Below are 24,952 nucleotides of genomic sequence, written 5' to 3' on the forward strand. Positions count from 1 at the left end.
AGTTGGCCTGATCCCTCAGTTCAAGGTCGGACAGCACTGGACAGTCCGCAAGGCCTCTTGTGTTCTGTTTCCCCCTTCCCTTCCCGCCCGTCCCCTTCCCTTCCATCCCCACCCACCGCTTCTTTGAGGACTTGACTTTTTTTTTTTTTTAATGTTTATTTTTGAGAGATAGAGTGAGACAGAGTGTGAGCCGGGAGGGGCAGAGAGAGAAGGAGACGAGGAATCGGAATCGGAAGCAGGCTCCGGGCTCTGAGCTGTCAGCACAGAGGCCGAGGCGGGGCGAACCTGAGATCTCTACCCAAGTCCAATGCTTAACTGAGTGAGTGACCCAGGCGCCCCGAGGACTTGACCTTGAAGCTGTGCTTTGAAGCTAGACAGAGGAGGAGCAGAAGGCCCCCAAGAAGCGCTAGGAGGGGCAAGAGTGGGTTGGGGAGGGGAAGACTAGGATGGGGTCTCAGAGGGCTGGTGCGCTCACACCTGGCCTCAGAGTAGAGATTAGATTAGATTTCTTATCAGGTCTGTCTCCACACCCAGCTTGACCTTGGGCCACCTTTCCTCCGAGAAGGAAATGTGTCCTTCTCTTCCTGACCCCGGTGACCCTCAGAAGCCTCTAGGGATACTCCTAGTCATATCTGGAATGTTCCCGTGTCTCCGCAGTGCAGGGTACAAGCACCATGGCCCCTCCAGACTCCCAATCGACTCCGGTAGATTCCGACCTGTCCCCCACAGACACGCTTGTCCCCTCCTGCCTGCAGGGTGACATTAGGACTTTACCCAACAACTCAGTGTCTGTTTATTGAGCACCTACAAGACGCCAGGCCCTGTTTTGTGTGCTGGGTCGCTGTGGAGAGAAATGCCCTTGGCTGTGAGGAGTCTGCATTCCGGCATGTGGATAGAAGGAGGCTGAGAGGTGACGTACGTGGGGGGAAGGGGTATCTCCGGAGAGGAATACAGGAGAGGGGAGGCAGGGATAGAGGGCTGTGCGTGCCGTGGGGTGAGGGTACAGGGGGTCTTGTTCGGAGCCAGCAGACGCCTGGAACCCCTTGTTGCTGCCAGTGGGGTGTCCAGGCTGGGAGGGGTGGTCTTTCCTGGGGCGACCGAGGTCGTGGTATCCCAGGCTTCAAACCCTCAAAGGCTTCTGTTCCTCTTTAGGACAGAATCAAGGCTTCCCAGGGGCCACCTGTGCGTGTGGCCTGGCCTCTGTGGTCCCCCAGCCCCTGGCTTCTTCCATCTCCTCCATCCTGTCCTTGCCACACAGGCCACAGGGCCTTTGCACGAGCAGCTGCTGCTACCACCTAGAGTGTTCTTCCCTTTCCACCTCTGCTCAGGGACTCCTGCTCCTGTCGTTCCTGTCTCAGGTCTGTCTGACTGTCACTTCCTCCAGGGCACCACCCCCCTCCAGGCACCCTCCTTCTCAGCACTTGTTTGGGTTGGAAATGTACACGCATGTTGTGTGAGTGTTTAACCTCTGTCTCTTGCTGTCTGCTGGGCCCCAGCACCAGGGACAGGACCTGGCACACAGCAGGGGGGCAGCTGGTGCTTCTTGAAGGATGAATGGATTGGATGAGGGGGCTTGATAGTGTCAAGCACGCTGGGGTACAAGGCAGCCTGAGCCGTTCCTGGCTCCGTGCGGCGCCTGGGCAAGCACAGGTGTCTCTGAGCCTCAGTTTCTCTCATTGGTAATATGGGTGTGATCACAAAAGCTCCTAGGAAAACGAGTGGCCACGTCTAGTTTCCCTGGCCTGCCTTATGCCCAGTGCATGTGCGTATGTGGCAAAAGAGACATAACATCGGATTTATCACTGTCATCATTTCAAGAGCAACAAGTCACTATTTGCTGGCGGTGAGAACATTCACAGTGTTGTGCATCCATCACCACTATTGGGCATTTCCAGAACTTACTGTTATGGTTTTTAAATTTTTTAAAATTTTGTAAGTGTTTATGTTTGAGAGAAAGAGAGAGAGCGCGCGCACACGTGAGGAAGGGGCAGAGAGAGAGGGAGACACAGAATCTGAAGCAGGCTCCAGGCTCTGAGCTGTCGGCACAGAACCCGACGTGGGGCTCGAACCCACAAACCGCAGGCTTACCGCCTGGCCGAAGTTGGCCACTTAACCAACTGAGCCACACAGGCGTCCTGGTTTTGTTTTTTTTTTTAAGTTTGTTTATTCTGAGAATGAGAGGGAGACAGAGAATCCGAAGCAGGCTCTGCTCCATCAGCACAGTCTGCCTCGGGGCCTGAACCCACAAACTGCGAGATCGTGACCTGATTTGAAATCAAGCGTCGTACGCTTAACCTTCTAAGTCACCCAGGCACCCCTGTGTGTGTGTGTGTGTGTGTGTGTGTGCGCGCACGCAGCGTGTGTGTAAGGAATCTCTATAGTCAACATGAGGCGCGAACTCACAACCTTGAGGTCAAGGGTCACATGTTCTACGGACTGAGCCGGTCCGGCGCCCCCAGAACCTATTGGGGGTCTGTGAAAATTGGGTCGCATACCTAAAGCTCTCAGCACAGGCTCAGGGGTTCAAGAAGTGCTCTCTAAACACGCTTACTTTCCTCTCCGTCACTCTCCCCTGCTCGTGTGCGTGCTTTCTCTCTCAAAACAAACACAAACCCCGAAAAAACAAAACAAAACAAAACAAAACAAAGACGCATGCTTACTTAGCATTAACAGTACTGACAATGGTACCAGGAACACTTAATTCTCACTTGCTGAATCACCGGAGCAAGCACTTGACATTCACACTCACTGACATTCACACTCATTACCTCATTCAATCCTCACCCCAACCCAGTGGGGTAGGCTCCATGATCCCCATTTTACAGATGAAGAAACCAAGGAGACAGAGCAGTCTGTTAACCTGCCTGACGTCCCACAGCAGAGCCGGGGATTGATCCTGGCCCCAGTGTCCCCACTCCAGAGCTTGCTGCAAGGCCAGGTTCAGGTGAAGCCACAGCCACAGGTGTTTTGCCAGACGCAGGGAAGGGCAGGGAAATAGTTTTCCAAGTGAAAACGGCCGGGGGGGGGGGGGGGGGATGGGAGGTAGACAGTGTTTTCTGCTCAGTCCAGGTGCCACCAGGAGGTGACACAGCCCTGCTGGCAGGAAAGCCAGGTGGATGGACAGGAAGCATCCTCCTCCCTCCTCCTGCCAGCCTTGCCTTTGCCTGGCCTCTTACACCACAGTTGTCACCTTGTTAGGATGGTGACAGGTCACAGGACCTTTTCCCGGGGGCCCTGAGGGGCCGGCCGTGACCCTGCCATGCTGAGCTGCCAGAGTGCAAGCCGGGAAGCTGCCGTTCAGTCCTGACGCGGGCAGGTGGGGGCTCGGCGTCCCCCTGCATGCCTGTCCCCAGAGCAGCGCCGGGCAGCAGCGACCTGAGGAAGGAAAGTGAGCAGCGGTGTCCAGTCCCCCCCGCCGCTCGGGAATGCGCTCTCTCTTCCCCCCACTGAGGTCCTCTACCGGGGAAAAAGCAGTTTTTCAATTTAATAAGCATAAGAATGTCTGGGCAGTTTTTGTTTTTTTCGAAGAGGCATTTAAGAAGAGCCTAGTTATTTTTTTTTTAGATTTATTTAGTTTGAGAGAGAGAGAGAGAGAGAGAGAGAGAGAGAGAGAGAGAGAGAGAGGAGGAGGAGGAGGGGCAGAGAGAGAAGGAGACAGAGAATCCCAAGCAGGCTCTGAGCTGTGGGTGCAGATTCTGATGTGGGACTTGGTCCCACGAACCACAGAATCATGACTTGAGCCGAAGCCAAGAGTCAGCTGCCTAACTGACTAAGCCACCCAGGTGCCCTGGGCAATTTTTTTTAAAATGAGATTCCTAGCTCCCATGTTTGGTCAGGCTGGGCTGAGGCCTGGGCACCTGCAATTTCCACCGGTCCCCACCCCAGCGGACACACACACAGACACGCACACGATGACTCTGACAGATGTGGTTTTTGGACCGCCCCTAGGGAAACGTAGGAAAACAATACGGATTGTTATTTAATTATTATTATTTTTGGCATTTTTATTTTGAATAGGGATAACTAAGCCGGCTCTAAATTTCTTCTCTCTTTCTTCACGTTTGTACCAGCTGACGGGATCGCCGGAATCTAGGGAATGTATGTGCTCCTGTGGAGATAATAGTAAAAGCAAGAGCAAACATTTATTTAGGATCTACTAGGCAAATTTGCATGTCATTTGCATCCACATTTGCATTTTTACCGTCGCAACACTCCCGCAGATGGTGCTATAATTACTAGCTCCATTTTTTGAGAGGAGGAAATAAAAGAAGCTAAGCAAAGTCATCCCAACCAGTAAGAGGCAGAGGGAGGATTTGAACTCTGGGCTGTCTGAGGGCCTAATGGCCACGTGGTGCTGCCTTCGTCCCCTGGGTGCCCTGAGCAGTGGCAGGTGCCAGGAAGTGCGGGCACCCCCGGGAGATGCTTCTCAGGGCAGAGGGCTGGCGCCGAGACCCCATTTGTCTGATCCTCCAGAGGGTAAGAGATGACAGAGACATCTCTCAGGCGTCCCTTCGGTCCCAAGGACACCGTCCACAGTAGGGGCTGCGGCGGCAGGGGCCACAGTTTGGATCCAAAAAGCACGAGGTTTGTCTCCAGCACGGTGCCACCCAGAATAACGTGGGTTTTACTGCCGTAAACGTTCAGACACATAGGTCCAGTTGGCTGGAGTGGGAAGAGAGTGGAGACCCGGGAGGGCCGCCTGGGGGCCCCTGTCATCTCGGTGGAGGTCCGAGATGTCTCAGAGATGACACTTGCTTTCACGACTTCCAGTTTGGGAAGGCCACACGCCTTCTGTGTGGGGGGCAGCTCCTGGCCATCAACGGAGTCCTGTCGCTCTGACACTGGCAGAAACGAGGATGTTTGATGTGCAGCGGCCGGCTAGGGACTTCGGCACAAAGGCAAAAGCATCAAAAGTGGGGTTGTGAACCCTCAAAGGGGTCCACATCCTGGTCCCCAGGACGGAATACGCAAATATGTTACTTTAATGGGATGGTGAATTGAGGCTCCTAATCTGATTACTTTAAAATAGGGATGGGGGGGCTGGTACCTGGGGGAGGGGCGCCTGGGGGGCTCAGCCGATTAAGCATCCGACTTCAGTTCAGGTTGTGATCTCGAAATTCGTGAGTTCGAGCCCCGCGTCGAGCTCTGTGCTGACAGCTCAGAGCCTGGAGCCTGCTTCGGATTCTGTGTCTCCCTCTCTTGTTGCCCCTCCCCTGCTCATGCTTTCTCTTTCTCTCTCCCTCGCTCTCAAAGATAAATGTTTGAATTTTTTTTTTTTTAATTAGGGATTAGGGGACGCCTGGCTGGCTCAGTCATCAAGCGTACTACTGTTGATCTTAAGGTCATGAGTTCTAGCCTCATATTGGGTGTGAAGACTAGGTAAAAAATAATAATAACAATAATAATAATAAAACAAAATAGGGATTAGAGACCTGAATGACCTGGGTGAGACCAATGCAGCGTCAGTTCTTAGAAGGAAGGTGGAGGCAGGGGGGCAGACCCAGGGATGGACACAGAGGGAGCCACTTGGCCAGCCATGGCTGGCTTTGCCAAAGGAAGGGGGCCAGGGGCCAACGAATGTGGGGGCGTCTTAGAAAAGCTGAAAAGGACAAGAAAATGGATTCCCTGGAGCCTCTGGAAAGGCACACAGCCCTGCTGACAATTTCATTTTACCTCACGAGACCCGCAGCAGACCTGGGGCCCGCAGAGCCGCCTGATAGTGATTTTGTGTGGCTGAGGCCATGATGTTTTTGGTAATGCGCGACAGCAGCCATAGAGAGCAGAAAACGTGGGGCCCCTGGCGGCTCAATTGGTTAAGGGTCTGACTCTTAGCTCAGGTCATGGTCTCCAGTCTAACGCTCTCCCAACTGAGCTATCTCGGCAAGCCCCGGCACTCAGGTCATGGTCTCTAAGTTGGTGAGATCGAGCCCCACATCAGGCTCTGCGCTGACAGTGTGCAACCTGCTTGGGATTCTCTCTCTCTCTGACCTGCTTGTGCACGCACTCTCTCACTCTCTTGCTCTCTCTCAAAATAAATAAACTTTCTTAAATTCTATGTATTTTTAAAAAGTTTAAACGTTTTATTTATTTCTGAAGGAGAGAGACAGAACATGAGCGGGGGAAGGGCAGAGAGAGAGGGAGATGGAATCTGAAGCAGGCTCCAGGCTCGTGCTGTAAGCACCCAGGGCTTGAACCCACAAACCATGAGATCATGACCTGAGTCGAAGTCGGATGCTTAACCGACTGAGCCACCCAGGCGCCCCTAGATATATATTTTTTGAAGGTGACTCCTTGAACTGTATCAGTCAGGAAAGGCTGACTTCCACTGCGGTAACAAACGACCCAGTGGCCTCGAACAACGAAGTTTACTTCTTGCTCCTGTTACACATCCACTGCCAGGTGTCAGAGACTCGGTTCCTTTGGTGACCCAGGCCCCAGGCTAACGTGGTGGGATGCGGTGACCACGTGAATGGGAGCCGCTAAGTGTCTCACACGACTCACCGGCCAGACTAATCACAGAGCCTCACACGTGCGGTGCAGGAAGGGGCAGGGAGGGCCCTCCCGCTGTGCCCAGAGAGAGGGACCTGGGACAGGACTAGCGACTCATCACACGACCCTCCTCATGCTTAGCAGAGAATCTCTGGCGGCCATGTCTGGATGCCCCTGTACCACTTACCCGACTAGGGCGGTGCATCTGACTCATTTGACTGTACAGCAGGTTCCAAGCTCTGCTCCTTAATAGTTGGGTGATCTCGAGCGCTTTGCCTGCTCAGCCTCGGCTTTCCCAGCTGTGAAATGGGGCTAATTACAGTAGAACCTGCCTCACGGGGTTGGTGTAAGGAGTCTACACAAAGACTCTCTGAGGGGTGCCTGGCACACAGAAAGGGCTCAGATCTGTCTGTTGCTGTCACTGCTGTTCTAAGCTGTGGTTCTTTGGTTACAAGCAGCACACAACTTCGCTGTGACGATCTGAAGCAAAATACAGGCATTTGTTGGAAGGAGAGAGGAGAGAGCAGATGATCAGAGAAAAAGATGAACAACGCGGACCTCAGCAGGGACGGGGCGGCCTTTGGGACCCAGGAGGCAGGATCCGTCTCTCCAGCCACCACTGCTGGCGAGTAAGGCCCCAAGATTCAGATTCCAAGACAGATCTGGCTCCAGCACATTCTTACTCTCTGATACCTTGATCGACAGTCCTAACCAGGCTGCAAGGAGCTGGGAGAGAGCGGGTCCCTGAAGGGGGTCGAGGGCTGTGGTTAGAAGATGAGTCCGCCGTTCACTCTGGATGCCACGAACCCATCTGACAAACTTCCTCGAGCCAGAGGAAGACCTTCCCTGTGGGTGGATGTGCCCCGGAGCCCTGTGCACGTGGCTTGACAACTAGAGGAGGGCCTCCTGGCCCAGGGGTCCTTGTACAGTGCACAACCTGCTTAACCATCTATGGCCACCCTGTATCTTTTACCAGCCCACAGAGAAAGAGAGATAGGGAAAGACACCATGTGGCAGACTGAGCTCTGGAGCTGTCGCAGTCCTTGGAGTGGTCTAGGAGCAGAGGAAGTGAGGCTGGAGAGAGGAAGAAACATAAATCCAACCTGCAGAGAGAAACAGAGCCAAGAAGCTCCCTGAAATGCAAATCCAGTCTGCATTTCTGATGGGTTTCCATTTCTGGACCCTCCTGGGGCTGTTACGTTCTGCAAGATGCTCTGTATCTTTATGGTTCCCCCCACTTTCGCTTCAGCTAGCTGCCTTCCAGCCTCAGTTGACTTCTAACAAAGGAGGAAGCATGTGGTTACGGCTCTCATTCTCTGAGGTTGACGGGGAGACTTGCCAAACACCCCTGGGAGGTGAGGTTCAGACTACACCCGGGTCCAGAGTGGAGTGGTGTGGGGGAGCCACAGTCCCTGGAGGTCGTGATAGAAAATGACGTTTGATTCTCTGCAGATGACGGATGAGGATTCAGCCACCTCCACCCCCTGAACCGGAGCTATTCCCGGAAAGCGGCTCTGGCAGCAGGGAGCGTAGCTTCCACTAGGAGCGGCCTCCGTGGGTATGTGAAAACAAAATGCTTTCAAGAAGCCCCCAAAGCGTCTGCTAGACAGTCTGTCTGACACCAGGCCCTGCCCATTTATTCCGGGTCACAGAGCCCAGGATGATGAGTCCCCGTCTAGCATCCTGGGGAACACGGCGCTTTCTCCCTGCCCCTGTAAAACGCCTGGGCCTGGGGGGTGGGATTATTTTATATAAGGTCTCTGATCCACCATGCAAATACAGGGTTACCTTGTGTAAATCTAAGTTTCCCTTCCTCCAAGCTCCTCTCAGAGGACTTGGGCTGTCCTCTCTTTTCTTCACGTGGCTCAGGCTGGCCAGAGTAGCCCATCCCCCTGGCCACTGTGACCCATGCTGGACCGATCAGAAACTTCTCTGGCATGTTCCCCCCCCTCATTTTATTTGTTTGTTTCTATTTATATTTTTAATGTTTATTTCTGAGAGAGAGACAGAGCGAAAGCAGGGGAGGGGCAGAGAGAGAGTGACACAGAATCCCAAGAGAGCTCCAGGCTCCGAGCTGTCAGCACAGAGCCTGATGCGGGGCTCAAACTCACAAACTATGAGATCACGAACTGAGCGGAGGTCAGACGCTCAACCAACTGAGCCACCCAGTCACCCAATATTTATTTATTTTTCAAGTAAATTCTAAAAATAAATAAATAAATAAAAATAAAGTAAATGCTACACTCAGTGTGGAGCTTGAACTCATGACCCCGAGATCAAGAGTCACATGCTCTTCCCACTGGGCCAGCCAGGTGCCCCTTCTCTAAGATTGATCCAAAGATATTGGGAAGCACAAGTTCTCCTGAAAGGCCTCCAACATCGGAGTCTGAAGCCACCACACATCGTTTCTGCTACATGGAGAGTGTATCCTCCCAAAATAAAGCCAGGCAGCAACTCACAGAACAGAGAGAGAAAGAGAGAGGAAAAGCACTTCGCCATCTCTAAAATTCCCAGTGACTTCGGATTCCCAGCTCTTCGGGTTTGGGTTCCATTCAAAGGAAAAAGTTACATATTGTGGGAACTCCTGTTGATGTGATTTTGGAGAGGTCCTCCTTAAGGAAAAAACACGTTAGGGGTGCCTGGCTGGCTCACTCAGTAGAGCACTTGACTCTTGATCTCAGGGTTGTGAGTTCAAGGCCCATGCTGAGCATAGAAGTTATAAAGGAAAGAAAGAAGGAAGGAAGGAAGGAAAAAGGAAAGAAGGAAGACAACAGTTTAACTATCACTATAAAACCACTAGGAAATGAACAGCAAGCCAGACTTTGCACAAGAGCTATAGTTTGCTGACCGTTGATCTAATACATGACGTATGAACAAAACCTCTAAAACAAAAAAAATTACTAGGGCCCCTTCTGGGGCTTAAGAGGACATTAAGAAAGCGCCTCAAAACTCACGTTTCATGACCATCACATTAAGGCACTTCTCTTTGCCTCCGCTTAGGATCAGTCTCTTAGTTTGTCTGCCCCTGTCACTTCTTCCTCCCAATGTTATCCCAGATGACATGCAAGACCTGCCTCATCACTGCATTATCTCTGTCCGTCTACGGGACACCTGAGAGCTGGCAGATGGCTAAGAATATTTATGCTCTTTCTCTTTTAACTATACATATAGTTACATATAGATTTAGATAGGTAGATTGATTGATATAAAGAAAGATTGATATATAAATATAGTAATCAATCCTGCCTGTACTCTGACTCTGCTCTCTTTCGGAACCAACTTAACAGTTCTGTGCACTCAGCTCCCACTAACAGCACAGATAAGCTTAAAAGTGTGAGGCACTGCTTAGTGTTTTAAAAACATTTTCTTATTTAATCTTCTTAATAACCCCTGGGAGGCATGGCAGCGGGGAGGGGAGAGGGGTACTCTTGATTATCTACTCTGCAGCCAGTCTAGATTGAAATCCAGACGCCTACAGCCCTGGTGACTGAAGCCCCGCCCCCACCTCCACGGGTGAACTCCTGATTGGTCGAAACTTGGAAATCCTATTTGCCTTCCTGTGATTGGTTCAGAAATCCAGGCCTAAGCCAATCGGCTTCAGGCACTTCCCAATGAATGGATTCTCAGTCCATGGGTAGGTATGAGATCAATTACACCGAAAAGAGGAAACTGTATTCTAGTATCAGGAGTGGGGGCGCTCTCCGTTGGTCATTAGATGTGAACAACAAGGCATCTCCCCTCACTTAGCACAAGAAGCCAGAGCCCACCAAGCAACCACAAAAGAAACTCAAACTTAGTCTGAAGGCAAAGCCTGGATAGGGAAGGAAAGCTTCCAGGTTTCTGAGGTTCAGATTCAGATTCTGGATTGGCTGCACCTCGAGAACACCCCACAACGGCGCTCTTTGCTATGTGAAATGGTGCATTTTCTTGTGGTCGGTGTGCCAAAACCACCTGGTGGATTTACCTTCATTTTACAGGTGAGAGAGCTAAGCTCAAAGACATTATGCAACGCAAATGAGTCACTTGACTAGTCAGTGGCGGACCGGTCTGTCTGACTTCCATACTAATGCCTTTCATCATACCAGTTTGAGGGTTAGCTTGAACATCCTGCTCCAATGCCCGTTTCTGCACCAATGACAACATCAACAACAACAGTAATAATGGGAGGCCTAGGTGTCAGCTACTGTTCGAAGTGATTCTCCTTTGTAAATTGTTACTAGGATCCCCATTTAACAGATGAGGAAACCGAAGCACAGAGGGTTTAAGCAACCTGTCCAAAATCACATGAGATTCAAGAACCACTTGGGTGGCTCAGTTGGTTAAGCGTCTGACTTCAACTCAGGTCATGATCTCACGCTTGGTGGGTTCGAGCCCGCATCGGGCTCTGTGCTGATGGCTCTGAGCATGGAGCCTGCTTCTGACTCTCTTTGCTCCTCCCCTACTCATGCTCTGTTTCTCTCTGTCTCAATAATAAATAAACATAAAAAAAATTTTTAGTCACGTGAGATTCCAATTATTCGTGCTCTTACCCACTACGTTAAATAAAGTGATGCATTTTAGCACCGACTTCAGTTGGCTGAGCCAAGGTACTTGCTGCCACAGACCTCACCAACACCCTATTGTTACACTCAGGCTGCTTCACTTATTTGCAAAACCAGCCGATCTCCTACAGACATAGTTTCCAAACCTTGGGGCACAGCAGGGCAGCCCAAAATAATGACCATTCTTTTTCTACATCCATTTATTTCCTGGTTTATTTTACTTGTTGGCTAACTTACTCCAGTTTGCTTTTCTAACGGCACTGCCACCTACTTCCTTATGTTATGACTTTAAAATGAATTATATTCTTGGAACATTCACCTCCCTTCTTCCCTCTCCTGTCTGCAGCTCAGTAAACCAGCTGGCCATAGGTTCCTCTCCAACCTGTTTCTTCTTGAACGCCATTAACTTGGGAGCTGAAAACAATTCCAAGTCTACAGCCAGAGTCCAAAGGGTGCTTACCATAGGCCCAGCCGTGTTCTGAACGCTTAACATTAATGCTCCTTGAAACAACTTCTGGATTGTTCTATTGTTATCTCCCACCCTTTAGGGATGGGGAAAAAAGCCTGAGAGACAGAGAAATTAAGTGATTTGCTAACATCGCACAGCAATATAAAACAGAGCAAAGATCTGAATATAGAAAGTCTGATCATCGTGGCCCTTGGCATTACACTTCCTAAGGGGGAAATGGCTCTCTGCATGGCATCAGAGAACTCTTGAAATGATAAAGAAGCCACCCACCCCTCTCTGGGCCAATCCTGTGTTTGCTGAAGATTCTGTCAAACAACGAATTTTCCTAACTCAGACTCAATCTTTTCAACCAGAGCCTTTGTCCTCAGCCTGATTTCCGTAGCTTAAAATGTTCTTTATGGCCCTTCTCATTGGCTCTTTCATCCGCCTAGAGCGGGGCCGTCCAACATGGAAGCTCCCAGCCACATCCGGCTGCTGTGAACCTGGAGAGGGGCTGGGGCTAGTCCGATCTGAGACGTGCTGTGAATGTTCAATCCGCACTGGATTTCAAAATCTTACCATTAAGAAGAAATACAATTCTGATAGTTTTTGTATTGGTTGCAAGTTGAAATAACATTTTGGGGCACCTGGGTGGCTCCGTTGGGTAAGCATCCGACTTTGGCTCAGGTCATGATCTCACAGTGTGAGTTTGAGCCCCGTGTTGGGCTCTGAGCTGTCAGCACAAAGCCCGCAACCTGCTTCGGATTCTGCGTCTCCCTCCCTCTCTCTGCCCCTCCCCTGCTCACGCTCCTGTCTGTCTCTCTCTCAAAAATAAATAAAACATTTAAAAAATTTAAAAAACCCAATAGTTTGCACATATTGGGTTAAGCAAAATATATTGCTAAAACTATTTTCACCAGCTTCTTCTTACTTTGTTTTTAACTTTTGCTTCTTTTTTATCTTTTTCCTTTTTCTTACTTTGTAAATGTGGCCATTACAACATTTTAAATTATATACATGTCTTACATTGTGTTTCTATTAGCTGTCACCCTCCCGATGCTTCTTCCTCCAGGAAGCCTTCCCAAACTACCTCACCTACACTAAGCCCTTTCCACTCAGGTGGGTTCTAAGCACAGGTGTTTCTTTCTGTGTCACCTGTAAGTCTGAAAGTGGGCAGTGCAGGGCTGGGGCGGGGCTTCCCAGCGTCTGAATCCCAGGCTCCTTCTAATTTCTTGACCCGCTCTACATGGTCTTCCTTACATGGCTAAGATGGGTGCCACAGAACCCACTTTTCCAGCTGGAAAGGACTTGCCCCCTCTTTTAGGACACTTCCTGGTCAGCTTCCATCCCACTGGTTGGGACTCAGTCACAGGGCCATGCCTGCTGCAGGGGAGCCTGGGAAATGTTGCATGGCCATGTACCCAGCTACAAATTGGGGGGAACCTATGACAGTAAAAGAAGGAAAGGCATGGGGGGGGTGGGGATGGGGGACAACGGTCATCTCCGTTCCATCTCCTGAAGGAGAATCCTCTTGATTTCCTAGCCCTGGTTACAACCTGCTATTATGTTAGTTGCTTATCAACTTCCTTTGAGACCGAAGTTCTAAGAGGGCAGAGGCTTGATAGTCCTTTAAATTCTGGGGGTGCCTGGGTGGCTCAGTCGGTAAAGCGTCCAGCTTTGGCTCAGGTCATGATCTTGTAGTTCGTAAATAAGTCTGAGCCTCCTGTCGGGCTCTGTGCTGTCAGCTCAGAGCCTGGAGCCTGCTTCGGATTCTGTCTCTCCTCTCTCTCTGCCCTTCCCCTCCTTGTGCTCTGTCTCTCTCTCAAAAATAAATAACATTAAAAATAAAGAAAGAAAGAAAGAATAAATGCTACGTCTCATTACTGCTGACATGCTACCCAGCACAGACGAGGCTCGGAGTAACTGTCTAAGAGACCCATGTTTGTTAAAGCCCAGCCATTTCTAGTAGAGCAATTGTGCAGGAAATGCGTGGGGTTGACAGCATTTTCCCTTCGCAGTCAGGATATGGAAAAGAGATCGTTTTCCAGATGATGGCTGGGCAGGGGGTCGGACAGGCAGAGCCTCTAATTTCCCTTTACTCATAAACCAGAGCAGTGCCCCCGCGGGCTGCTTCCAGAGAGAACGAATCCTACCTCTGTGTGGCTAAGGCCCTTCACCAGGCTTGGACACCCCTTAGAATGTTCCCTGGAATTGTGGCAGCCCAAGATTCCAAGCACCGCGGTCAGATTCTCTCTCTAGTGTCCACTTAGCCATGTCCCGAAGCCCCCAGTGCTGTGCCGTGTGTGATCAAATTCCCATGACTTCCCTTTGAGGTGTTCCCTCCTGTCTGACGAGCGTCACTTCTCTCCACACGGAGAGGACATGGCTGTGGCATCCCGGAGGCCAGGACGCAGAGCCTGCCTGGGTGAGTCACAGAGCTGCTCTGGCCTCCATTTCCCCCTTTGTAGAATGGGTATAATACCCACCAGCATGGTGGATTTCAGAGGGAAGAGTGCCCGAACACGCACCACTGCTGGTCCGTATCGTCACGCTGGCTGTACGCACCCTTCCACCTGGCAGAGAAGTGGCCCATTCCTTTTTTTTTTTTTTTTTAAGTTTGTTTTGAGAGAGAGAGTGTGAGCAGGGAGGGGGAGCATAGAGAGAGAGGGAAAAAGAGAATCTCAAGCAGGCTCTGCACTGACAGCCCTGATGCAGAGGCTGAAACTCAGGAACCAAGAGATCATGACCTGAGCAGAAAGCAAGAGCCAGATGCTTGACCGCCTGAGCCCCCCAGGCGTCCCAGGAGCGGCCTATTCGTGCCAATAAGAGCAACGAGAATGAGGGTGGGAAAACACGTCACATTTACGGAGGTTTATTCTGTGCCAGGCCCTTTCAGAGTCCCATGAAGACGTCCACGGGCGGGGCGCCTGCGGGGCTCAGGCGGTTAGGCATCCGACTTCAGATCAGGGCAGGATCTCGCAGTTCCTGGGTTCGAGCCCCGCATCAGTCTCTGTGCTGACAGCTCAGAGCCTGGAGCCTGCGCTGGCTTCTGTATCTCCCTGGCTCTCCGCCCCTCCCCCGCTCATGCTGTGTGTGTGTGTGTGTGTGTGTGTGTGTGTGTGTGTGTGTGTGTGTCTCTCTCTCTCAAAAATAAATAAAACATTAAGTAAATAAATAAAAATGACTTCCACGGGCTTGGGGGTGCCTGGCTGGCTCAGTCGGTAGGGCATGCCACTTTTTTGTAATTAATTATTAATTTTTGAGACAGGGAGGGACAGAGCATGAGTGGGGGAGGGTCAGAGAGAGAGGGAGACACGGAATCTGAAATAGGCTCCAGGATGCTTAACCGCCTGAGCCACCCAGGCGCCCGGACCACGCTACTCTTGGGGTCATGAGTTCAAGCCCCATGTTGGGGGCAGCGTTAACCAAAACCAAAACCAAAACCAAGAAAAAAGACTTCCATGGCCTCTTCCCCCATAAAAAATTAGTGTATTTTGTGACTGTGTTGATACAAAGACAAAATCAAGGCAGATGGGATTATATATATATATTTTTTTTGCGATTTTATTTTTCAGCAATCTCTACATCCAATGTGAGGCTTAAACTCACAACCCTGAGATCAAGAGTTGCACGCTCCACTGACTGAGCAGCCAGGCGCCCCTCTTTTTTTTATATTAAGATAAACTATTTCCGAGGGCCCCTAACAGTATCAGGGCGCCTGGGCCCAATGCCTGTTGTGACTATGGAGATTGGCCCTGGACACTGTCCTAAACACGGTCTCATTTAGTTCTTACAGCAGCCCCCTGGCGTAGGGACCGGATGGAGAAACTTCTGTGTCTAGGGTTCATTCCTAAAGCTTCTGCATAATTTTAAATGTATATAATTTACTACCGAATTCAACCCAAACTGGCAAACATTTCTATTTCCCAAAGACGTGGTGAAGCAGGAGGCATTAAATCACATTCAGTACCCTGAGCCTCGTATACCTAAACATTTTGGACATTTTATGATTCCTGATATATTTGAAATTGGAGGGGAAGGGGTTCTGAATTATTTTTTTTAATGTTTATTTATTTTTGAGAGACAGAGAAAAAGTACAAGCGGAGAAGGGGCAGAGAGAGAGGGAGAGAGAGAATCCCAAGCAGGCTCCAAGCCGTCAGTCAGCACAGAGCCCGATGCAGGGCTCAAACCCACAAACTGGGAGATCGTGACCTGAGCTGAAGTCGGACGCTTAACTGAGTGAGCCCCCCAGGCGCCCCCGAGTTATTTCAAACTGGACACACCAGCAAATTTCAGTAATCTTTGATCTGTTGCGCTATTTCGAATTCTCAAAATTCCCACAGTACTGTGTTGTTATACCCATTTCTGAGATGGCGCTACAGAGGTTATCTGAGACTCTCCAAGGAGCGTGAGATCTTAGCCACACCTTACCACGGCTCTCTGAGCCTCTGTGCTCATCTCTGCCCGTTCTGGTGTGCTCGCTCGCTCTCTCTCTTCTCCTTCCTGGCCCGGTTTGAACGTCACCTCCTCCACGCTGCCCTCCTTCATCATCCCAGCCCCCCCAGGTCTCCCCCCTCCCTTTCTCTGTCCCTCCTCACCCCCAGGTCGGCTACTTGTCATCCACCTTGGACTGTCAGCACCCCCACATTCCCAGCACCCCTCCCGTTGGACTTCTCCCACCCACCCCCACTCTTAATTTGCATTAGAACATGTAATAGCAACTAACATCTTTTGAGGGCTTTGCGTGCATGACAGACGCCTCTGGGAGACGGGGGCTATTATTACCGTCATTTTGCAGGTGAGGGAACCAGGGTCCTCACGCAGGTGGCAAGTGGCAGAGCTGAGCTCAGTCACATGCTTCCCAGTCCACAGCCTGCGCTCGCAACCAGTGCACCTTACTACCCAACAGCCTTCAGATGGCACAGGGGAGGGCACCGGGGGGCTCCGCTGGTTGAGCGTTCAGCTCTTGGTTTCAGCTTAGGTAATGATCTCACAGTTCGTGGGTTCGAGCCCCACATCAAACTCTGACAGTGTGGAGCCTGTTTGGGACTCTCTCTCTCTCCCTTTTTCTCTGTCTCTCCATGCTCGTGCCTACTCTCTCTCTCTCTAAATAAACCAACAAACTTTAAAGTAAAATAGGGGCGCCTGGGTGGCTCAGTCAGTTGGGCCTCTGACTTCAGCTCAGGTCATGATCTCACATTCGTGGGTTCGAGCCCCGCGTTAGGCTCTGTGCTGACAGCTAGCTCAGAGCCTAGAGCCTGCTTCCGATTCTGTGTCTCCCTCTCTCTCTGCCCCTCCCTGCTCATGCTCTGTCTCTCTCTGTCTCAAAAATAAATAAAACATAAAAAAAATTTTTTAAATAAAATAAAATAGGAGCCCCTGGGTGGCCTCATTTGGTTAAGTGTCCGACTTTGGCTCAGGTCATGATCTTGCGGTTCCTGGGTTTGGGCTCTGTGCTGACAGCTCAGAGCCTGGAGCCTGCTTCGGATTCTGTGTCTCCCTCTCTCCCTCTGCCCCTCCCCTGCTTACACTCTATCTCTCTCTCTCTCAAAAATAAAAAACATGATAAAAAATTTTCACTAGACTCTAAACAGTGGAGGGGTGCCTAGCCAGCTCAGTCTTGATGGACTGTGTGACTCTTGATCTCAAGGTCGTGAGTTCGAGCCCCGTGTTAGGGGTAGAGATTACTAAAATAATAATAATAAATAAACCAAAAAAAAAAAAAAAACCCAAAAAAACAAAAACAATCCAAGCAGTGGAAACCAATTTCACAAATCCAAACTGAGATATTCTACTAAAATATTGCCTGGGCAGAAACACCAATGTCGTAACAAGCAAACAGGATTGAAGAACAGTGTAGGTTATAGGAGACCAAGGATCTGACAGCAGAGTGCAATGTGCGATCCTGAACTGTGAGACAAGAGGATATTAGTGCCACAAGTGGGGTAAATTGCACACGGACCACATGTCAGAAAAGATCTTTTAAAAAGTGTTTTTATTTTCAGTAATCTCTACACCCACCATGAGGCTTGAAGTCAAACCCGAGACCAAGAGCCACATGCTCTTCTGACTGAACCAGGGGCCTCAGCGTTAAATTTCTGTCCTGTTTTTTTTTAAGATTTCTTAATTTCTCTCTTTCTGTTTTCTTTCTTTTTCTTTCTTTCTTTTTTTCTTTCTCTCTCTCTCTCTCTCTCTCTCTCTTTCTCTCTTCCTTTTTCTCTCTTTCTCTTTCTCTCTTTCTTTCAAAAAAATTTTTTTAAGGTTTTTATTTATTTTTGAGAGACAGAGGGTGAGCAAGGGAGGGTCAGAGAGAGAGGGAGACACAGAATCTGAAGCAGGCTCCAGGCTCTGAGCTGTCAGCACAGAGCCTGATGGAGGGCTTGAACCCACAAACCGTGAGATCATGACCTGAGCAGAAGCTGGCCGCTAAACCGACTGAGCCACCCAGGCGCCCCTCTTTCTTTTAGAGAGAGAGAGAGAGAGAGCGCGCGCACATGCGCGAGTGAGTGAATGAGGGGCAGAAAGAGTGCAGAGCCCGATTCAGGGCTCAAACTCACAAACCGTGAGTGCATGACCTGAGCCGATGTCGGAGGCTTAACCAATTGCAAAAACCCAAGCAGCCCCCTCAATCTTAAATTTCTTAGATAAGATAATCGAATCGGAGTTGTGTAGGATAAAGTCCTTGTTTTTAGGAGATAAATACTGAAGGATTTAGGAGGAAGTGTGTGATAAGATTAACTCTCAGATGACAGGATTTAGTAATAAACACCCTAAGATAGATAGATGATAGACAGACAGTTGACAGGTAGAGAGACAGACAGGTAGATGATAGTAATAGATAAATAAATACAACGGAGATCTAAAGAAAATGTAGAAAACATCATTTTTAAAGTTGGACCTGGAGGATTGGCACGCACAGCCGACAAGGAACAGCCCAGTGTCAGGCATGGAGGGATACAGGTGCTCAAATAAAGCAACGGGAATCCGTCTTTCTGTCACCCAGCTTAGCCACGCCAGCGCTTGGACAACACCGCTTTCCAGGGCTGATGCTCATTGGACACTTGGGTCACATGTTCATCCATGAACTAGGGAGAGGAGGCCCTGATTGGTTGCGCTGGTCATGTGCCCGCCCCAGTTATCTAGAAACGGCAGAACAGCTCCACATAAACCACAGGAACTAAGGGGCTCCCGGGTGGCACAGTTGGTTAAGAATTCGACTTTGGCTCAGGTCATGGTCTCAAGGTTCGTGGGTTCGAGCCCTGCATCCAGCTCTGTGTTGACAGCTTGGAGCCTGGAGCCTGCTTCGGATTCTGTGTCTGCCTCTCCCCTGCTCACACTCTCTCTGTCTCACTCTCAAATGTAAATAAAGACAAAAAAGTAAAACATATGTTTTTAAAAAACCCACATGAGCTAAGAATGAAGAAAAGAAACCTTGGGAAGGTATTACTAGAAGAAAGAAGAATCGATGCAGGACAGGTAAAAATAATATTTGTAGTACATATATATAAATATATACATTACAGCTATACCTAACTCTGTACCTTACATTCTCTTTGGAGACTAACATTTTTCATTCACCAAGATATCATTTTCAATCATATTTCAATAAAGGTGGACCAAAAAAAATCATCAACAAAAACAAAATCATGGACGGTAGAGAAACCCCAGAGACATTACCTCATCCAGGTCATGGTCAAGGTCAGCACTAACAGTGAGAGGCCATGTTGGTCACCTGCAGCCTTGATGTGATGTGATGGCACGGGCAGTCCCATCTGTGTGGTCTTCTCTCCAGCCGCGTCACCTGAGGCTCATCATGAGACGTTGTGCAAATATCCGGCCCGTACTCCTCAAAACTGTCAAGGTCACCAAGGTCAAAGAAAAGCTGGGAGGGGAAGAAAGGAAAAATAACAAATCAGTGTAAAGCAGTACTCTGGATGGGACTCTGGGACAGAAAAAGGACATTAGGTAAAAATGAAGAAAATCTGAATAGGGGCACCTGGGTGGCTCAGTCAGTTAAGCATCTAACTTCGGCTCAAGTTGTGATCTCACGGTTTGTGAGTTTGAGCCCCGCATTGGGCTCTGTGCTGACAGTGTGGAGCCTGCTTGGGATTCTCTCTCCTCTCTCTTTGTTCCTCCCCTGTTCTCTCTCTGAGCCCACTGGGGGAGGGGCAAGATTATGAGCCTTCCTGGGAGGAAGCAGCAACCGGTAGTGGACAATCCCAGTTCTAGAACGCAAGATACTGAGTTCCCAGCCCCGCTACTAACCGTAAGCGCTTTCTCTCCCTAGGTCTGTATCCACCTCTGTAAAAACAGGCCATTGGCCTTGATGGCCTTGGTCTGGATGAAGTGAAATCCAGTGTCTGAGTCTAGACCCTGGAGGATATTGAGCTGGGGGCACGGTAGGCCCGAGAAAGAATCATCAGAGAAGGGACTAGCGTGTGCTGAGGTTAAATGACATTCCCGGCTTCCTAGCTGGCAGGATCAGGCAGGGCTGGGACTTGAACTCAGGGCTCCCTGAGTCCCGGGCGAATCCCTGGGAAGCCCGAGCACTCTGGGTGCACCAAGTGTTTGCCTTGTGCTTCGGACGGGAGTGTGTGCTTTGTCACGGCTTGTGCTTGTCACCTGATCCATTTCTTTTCATGCATCTAAGGCCAGGCATAGACACGAAATGAAGGATGCACCTTTCCCCCCCTCACCAATTGATTTCTACTTGTAAATTTCTCAACTCGGCTACCACCGCCTCCAGGGAGCCCTCCCTGACCACCACATGCTGGGTGCGCCTCTGTGTAGTTCCAAGGCCCCTTATCATGGCCCTCGCCACGGTGCACTGACTGCTTGTTTGAATATGCCTGCCGTCCTCCTCTGTGAACTCAGGAATGTAGTCTCTCTTGCCTGATGCCACGCCCCCTGTGTCCGTCACACTATTAGGCCACAGCATCGGTTCACTAAATGTTTGGTGAGAAACAGATAGTTTCAGAATTAACTGTTCATGGAAATCTAGGCTGATCGTATGCCTTGCCTTCAGAAGTCCATGGTCAGGTTGTTGTGACAGATTTCCCCCAAACCGGGTGGCTGAAAACAAGAGGAATTTATTTCCTCCTGGTTCTGGGTCCGGTAGCCTGAAATCTAGGGGAGGGGTGTTCCCTCCGGCTGCAGGATCTGACCTTGCCTCTTCCAGGTTCTAGGGACTTCTGGCATGGCCTTCCTGGGCATGTGCCTGTCCTCTGTACCGCTCTGATTAGGATGTGTGGCATTGGATTTAGCGCCCATCACATTCAAAGATTCTGGACACGTAGGTGTGAACACATCTTTGGGGAGACTGCCATTCACCTCACTCTGCCCTCTCCACTGTAACTGTTACTTTTCTCTCCACCTCCCCATTACAGCACTGTGTCACTTAGGAATATATTTGCTGCAAGTGATACAAAACCCTGCCTGTAGGGCTCAAATCTTAAGGACATTTATTGTTTAACAAGAAGTGCAGAGGGAGGTCCCGGGTTTGTTTGGAAGCTCAGTGCTGTCGGCAAGGACCCAGCCTCTTGCCCTCCTTCTACTTCACCATCTTCGGTATTGTGGCTTTTCAACTTCGAGTTGATCTCATGGTCACAAAATGGCTGCCGCAGCTCCAACCATCAAGCTCTTACATACAGCAGGAAAGGAAAGAAGGCAACAAATACAGCCACTCCCTCCTCATGCTGGTCATTAGATCAGGGTGAGAAAGCTTTCCCAGAATTCCCTCAGTGGACTTCCCATTATAATTCACTGACCTGAGTTAATTTTCAACCCCCTCCCCCACACCTCCACACCCAAACCAATTCTTATTAAGGAACAACAGAACTGCTGTGACTGGCTTAGACCAGTCTCATTCTTAGCAGTCAAATAAAATCACTTTAGTAGCTTTTAAGAAATAATGTCCATGCAGATTCAGCGTTGTCTGGCCAGAGCCCAACGCGGAGCTCAAACTCACAAACCACAAGATCGTGACCTGAACTAAAATCAAGAGTCAGATGCCCAAACGACTGAGCCACACAGGCATCCTCTAGCATTTAAAAAAATTTTTTTTTAATGTTTATTTTTGAGAGACAGAGAGACAAAGCATGAGCATGGGAGGGGCAGAGAGTGGGAGATACAGAATCAGAAGCAGGCTTCAGGCTCTGAGCTGTCAGCACATAGCCCGAGGTGGGGCTCAAACTCACAAACCATGAGATCGTGACCTGAGGCGAAGTCGGATGCTTAACTGACTGAGCCACCCAGGCGCCCCCTGGCACTTTTGAAAGGCTAGGTTCCCCAAATGATTCTAATGTACAGCTGGGGTTGCAAACCATTGACTTAAACCAAGGGTTAGCAATTCTTTTTACGCTGGGCCAGAGCATAAATTCCTTTGGCTTTCTGGGCCAGTTTTTCTTGCCGCTATTCAGTTCTGCCGTTGCAGCGCAAATGCAGCCACAGACAGTACTGAATGGACTGGGGTGGCTGCGTTCCAACAAAACTTCATTTACCAAGGCAGGTGGCCGGCTGAACTTGACCCGTGAGACGTGGGTCTCTGCCCCTGGTCCACACCAGCTGTGGAGTTGGACCCATTTCAGTCTGTGAGGCATCAGGATGCCGTGAACCAGAAAAACAGAAATGGTCTGTGCGGGGTGCGGGGACAGTGGTGAACTTCTCGAAGCCAAGGACTTTTCTTTTGTCTGCTTCCGTACCATATCTGGCATAGGGCCTTGCAGCCCAGGCAGTGTTTGCTGAATGAAAAAAAATAAAATAAAAAAAAAAGCCCAAAAGGGAACATTTATGGAAGGGCTTGCAAGCAGGTTTTTCCTGAGACATGATTCAGGATCAATCGAAATTCCAAAAATGTTTTGGGAAGAAATGTGGTAAGAGAGGGGCACCTGGGTGGCTCAGTCGGTTGAGCATCTATCCGACTTTGGCTCAGGTCCACAGTCTCACAGTTAGTGAGTTCAAGTGGACTGTGTCGGGCTCTGTGCTGATAGTGGAGAGCCTGCTTTGGATTCTCTGTCTCTCTCTGCCTTTCTCCTGCTCTCTCTCTCAAAAATAAATTTAGAAAAAATTTTAAATTAAAAAAATGTAGTAAGATTAGTCAAGCGTCTTTTTTCCTACCTATGGAGACATTGTTATATGGGGAGGGGAAATCGAGGGTGCAGATGGATGGGGGCTGTTCACCAGGTGACCTTGAGATGGGAAGGTGATATCCGGATTATTCACGTAGAGTGTAATCATAAGCGGGCCTTCCAAAGGGAGGCAAGAAAATCAGAGAAGTCAAAAGAGACGTGTTAGAGGAAGCAGAGACTGAAGATGTGCTTTGAAGACGGGGAAGGAAGGGGGGGCCCCTGGGTGGCTCCGTTGGTTAAGCGTCCAACTTCCCGATTGACTTCGACTCAGGTCATGATCTCACAGTTAATGAGTTCGAGCCCCGCGTCGGGCTCTGTGCTGACAGCTCAGAACCTGGAGCCTGCTTCCGATTCTGTGTCTCTGTCTTTGCCCCTCCTCTGCTCGATTCTGTGTCTCCATCTCTGTCCCCTCCTCTGCTCATGCTCTGTCTGTCTCTCTCTCTCTCTCTCTCAAAAATAAATAAAAGACAGGGGCCACAAAGCAAGGCGTTGCCGGTGGTCTCTAGAAGCTGGGAAAGCCAAGACAAAGGGAGGCATCTGGGGCACACTGAATTTAACCCAGTGACACCTATTTTGAACTTCAGAGGTCCAGGACTGTCAGACAGGAAATGCTGCTATTTTAAGCTGCTAACTTGTGTGGGGACTTGTGAGGCAACCGGGGCGCCAATACACCAGGCCCCACCAGGCCCCACGGTGACCCAAGCCTCAGGAGGACTGGCAAGGACCCCCCCCTGCACTTCTGGGAGTCCCAGGATGCACTGGCTAGAGCTCTGGGGTCCTGTCAGGGAAGGCAGAGTAGGGAGGAGAGACCCCCAGGCAGCTTGGGGTGGAGAGAGGCCCCAGTCTTCCCCGGGGTTGAGGTTTAGCTTCCAGGTGACCCCAACCCCTCAGGTGGCAACAGTGTGAGTGAGAGAGAGAGAGGCGGGGGGGGGGGGGGGGGGGGGGGGGGGGGGGGGGGGGGGGGGGGGGGGGAGAGGGGGAGAGAGCTACAGAGCGGCCCAGCCTGCCGGTCTGCCCACACAACTGGAGGGATAATAACAGGGTTGTTTAAAGCCAGTGTCTAATTTTAGCTGCCATGAGTTGAGATGAGGCCCTTCTGTGGGGAGTGCTCGGGGGCCAGCATCTCCTAACGCTGTCCTGACTCTCAGCCCCATTTGCAAGAGGAAGAAACTGAGGCCCTGAGAAGGAAGGGAAGGAAAGTGGCTGATAGATGGGAGAGCTGGGTTTGAAGCCAAGCCCATCCCCCTCCAGAGCCCCAGGCCCTTGGCACCTGCCGGCCAGCGCTGCTCCGAGCTCCTGGGGTTGTGCTTGGAGGCCCAGGGCGGCTCGGTCCCTGCCCCAGTGCCAGCGACGGCCGCCATGTCGGTCCAGGCCAAGTCTGAGCCCCCTGCCCGCCCTTCTCCCCGCGCCCTCACGTCTCCTGGGGGAGAAGCAGGACTGCTTAGGTGGGTGGAAACAGGCCTCGAACCGGAAGCGCAGCCTGATCCTTTACAGGGTTATTCTAGCCTGTGTGGCTCTGCCCGCGCTCAGACAGGCCGGACGGTCTGGAGAGGGGCTGGGGCGCCTTCGAGATGCCCTGGGGTCAAGGCTCAGGGACGCAGGAGCGAGGGGACCACAGGCCAGCGACGGCCGTGGCTCCGGGGCCCCTGAACGGCCTCCCCCAACGGTGGTCAGCATGGCTGGAAAAGGGTCAACAAGCGTTCCGACCCCGAGCGTTTACCTGCAGTCCTGGGCCTTTCCAGGGCCCGCTGTTCCTGCCCCTGGCGGGGGGAGGGCCTTCCGGTGCCGATCACTGCCCACCCCCTCCGGCCTTGACCCCGCCGGCCGGGCGACGCCAAGGTCCGGCACCCCCTAGTGGCCGCGGGGAGAAAAGAGCCCGGAGTCTGGGGGGCTGGGTTCCCGCCGGCGCCGGAAAGTCAGACACTCCTGTCTTCCGGGAACGCAGGTGTCCGTGGCCTCCTCAGATCCGCGGGCTCCGGCCATACCAGCTACGAAAAGAATCTTGCTTTCTCCCTGTTATTTCTTTTTAAAAATTTTTAATGTTGATTTTGAGAGACAGACAGAGCAGTGTGGGGGAGGGGCAGAGAGCGAGGGAAACAGAGAATGAAAAGCGGGCTCCAGGCTCCCAGCTGTCAGCACAGAGCCCGACGCGGGGCTCGAACCCATGAACCTCGAGATCATGACCTGAGCCGAAGCTGGACACTTAACTGACTGAGCCACCCAGGCACTCCTCTGACCGTTTTTTCTTAAGACTGTGTGTGTGTGTGTGTGTGTGTGTGTGTGTATTTTTTAGAGCAGTTTAAGGTTCACGGAAAAATTGAGGGTAATTTACAGAGATGTCTTCCACA

The 24,952-nt window shown here is 50.7% G+C and overlaps 1 long non-coding RNA gene across 1 annotated transcript; it reads right to left on the bottom strand.

The window, feature by feature from the left end:
• Positions 1 to 4,003: 4,003 nt before the first annotated feature.
• LOC115297599 lies at positions 4,004 to 24,395 on the bottom strand. Its single transcript, XR_003911455.1, has 3 exons — positions 24,325 to 24,395; positions 19,156 to 19,360; positions 4,004 to 4,108 (listed from the first exon to the last, which is right to left on the bottom strand). It is a non-coding gene; the product is annotated as an uncharacterized LOC115297599 (long non-coding RNA).
• Positions 24,396 to 24,952: the final 557 nt, after the last annotated feature.

The sequence above is a fragment of the Suricata suricatta genome, chromosome 8 (assembly GCF_006229205.1).
Source record: "Suricata suricatta isolate VVHF042 chromosome 8, meerkat_22Aug2017_6uvM2_HiC, whole genome shotgun sequence".
Classification (NCBI taxonomy): Eukaryota; Metazoa; Chordata; class Mammalia; order Carnivora; family Herpestidae; genus Suricata; species Suricata suricatta.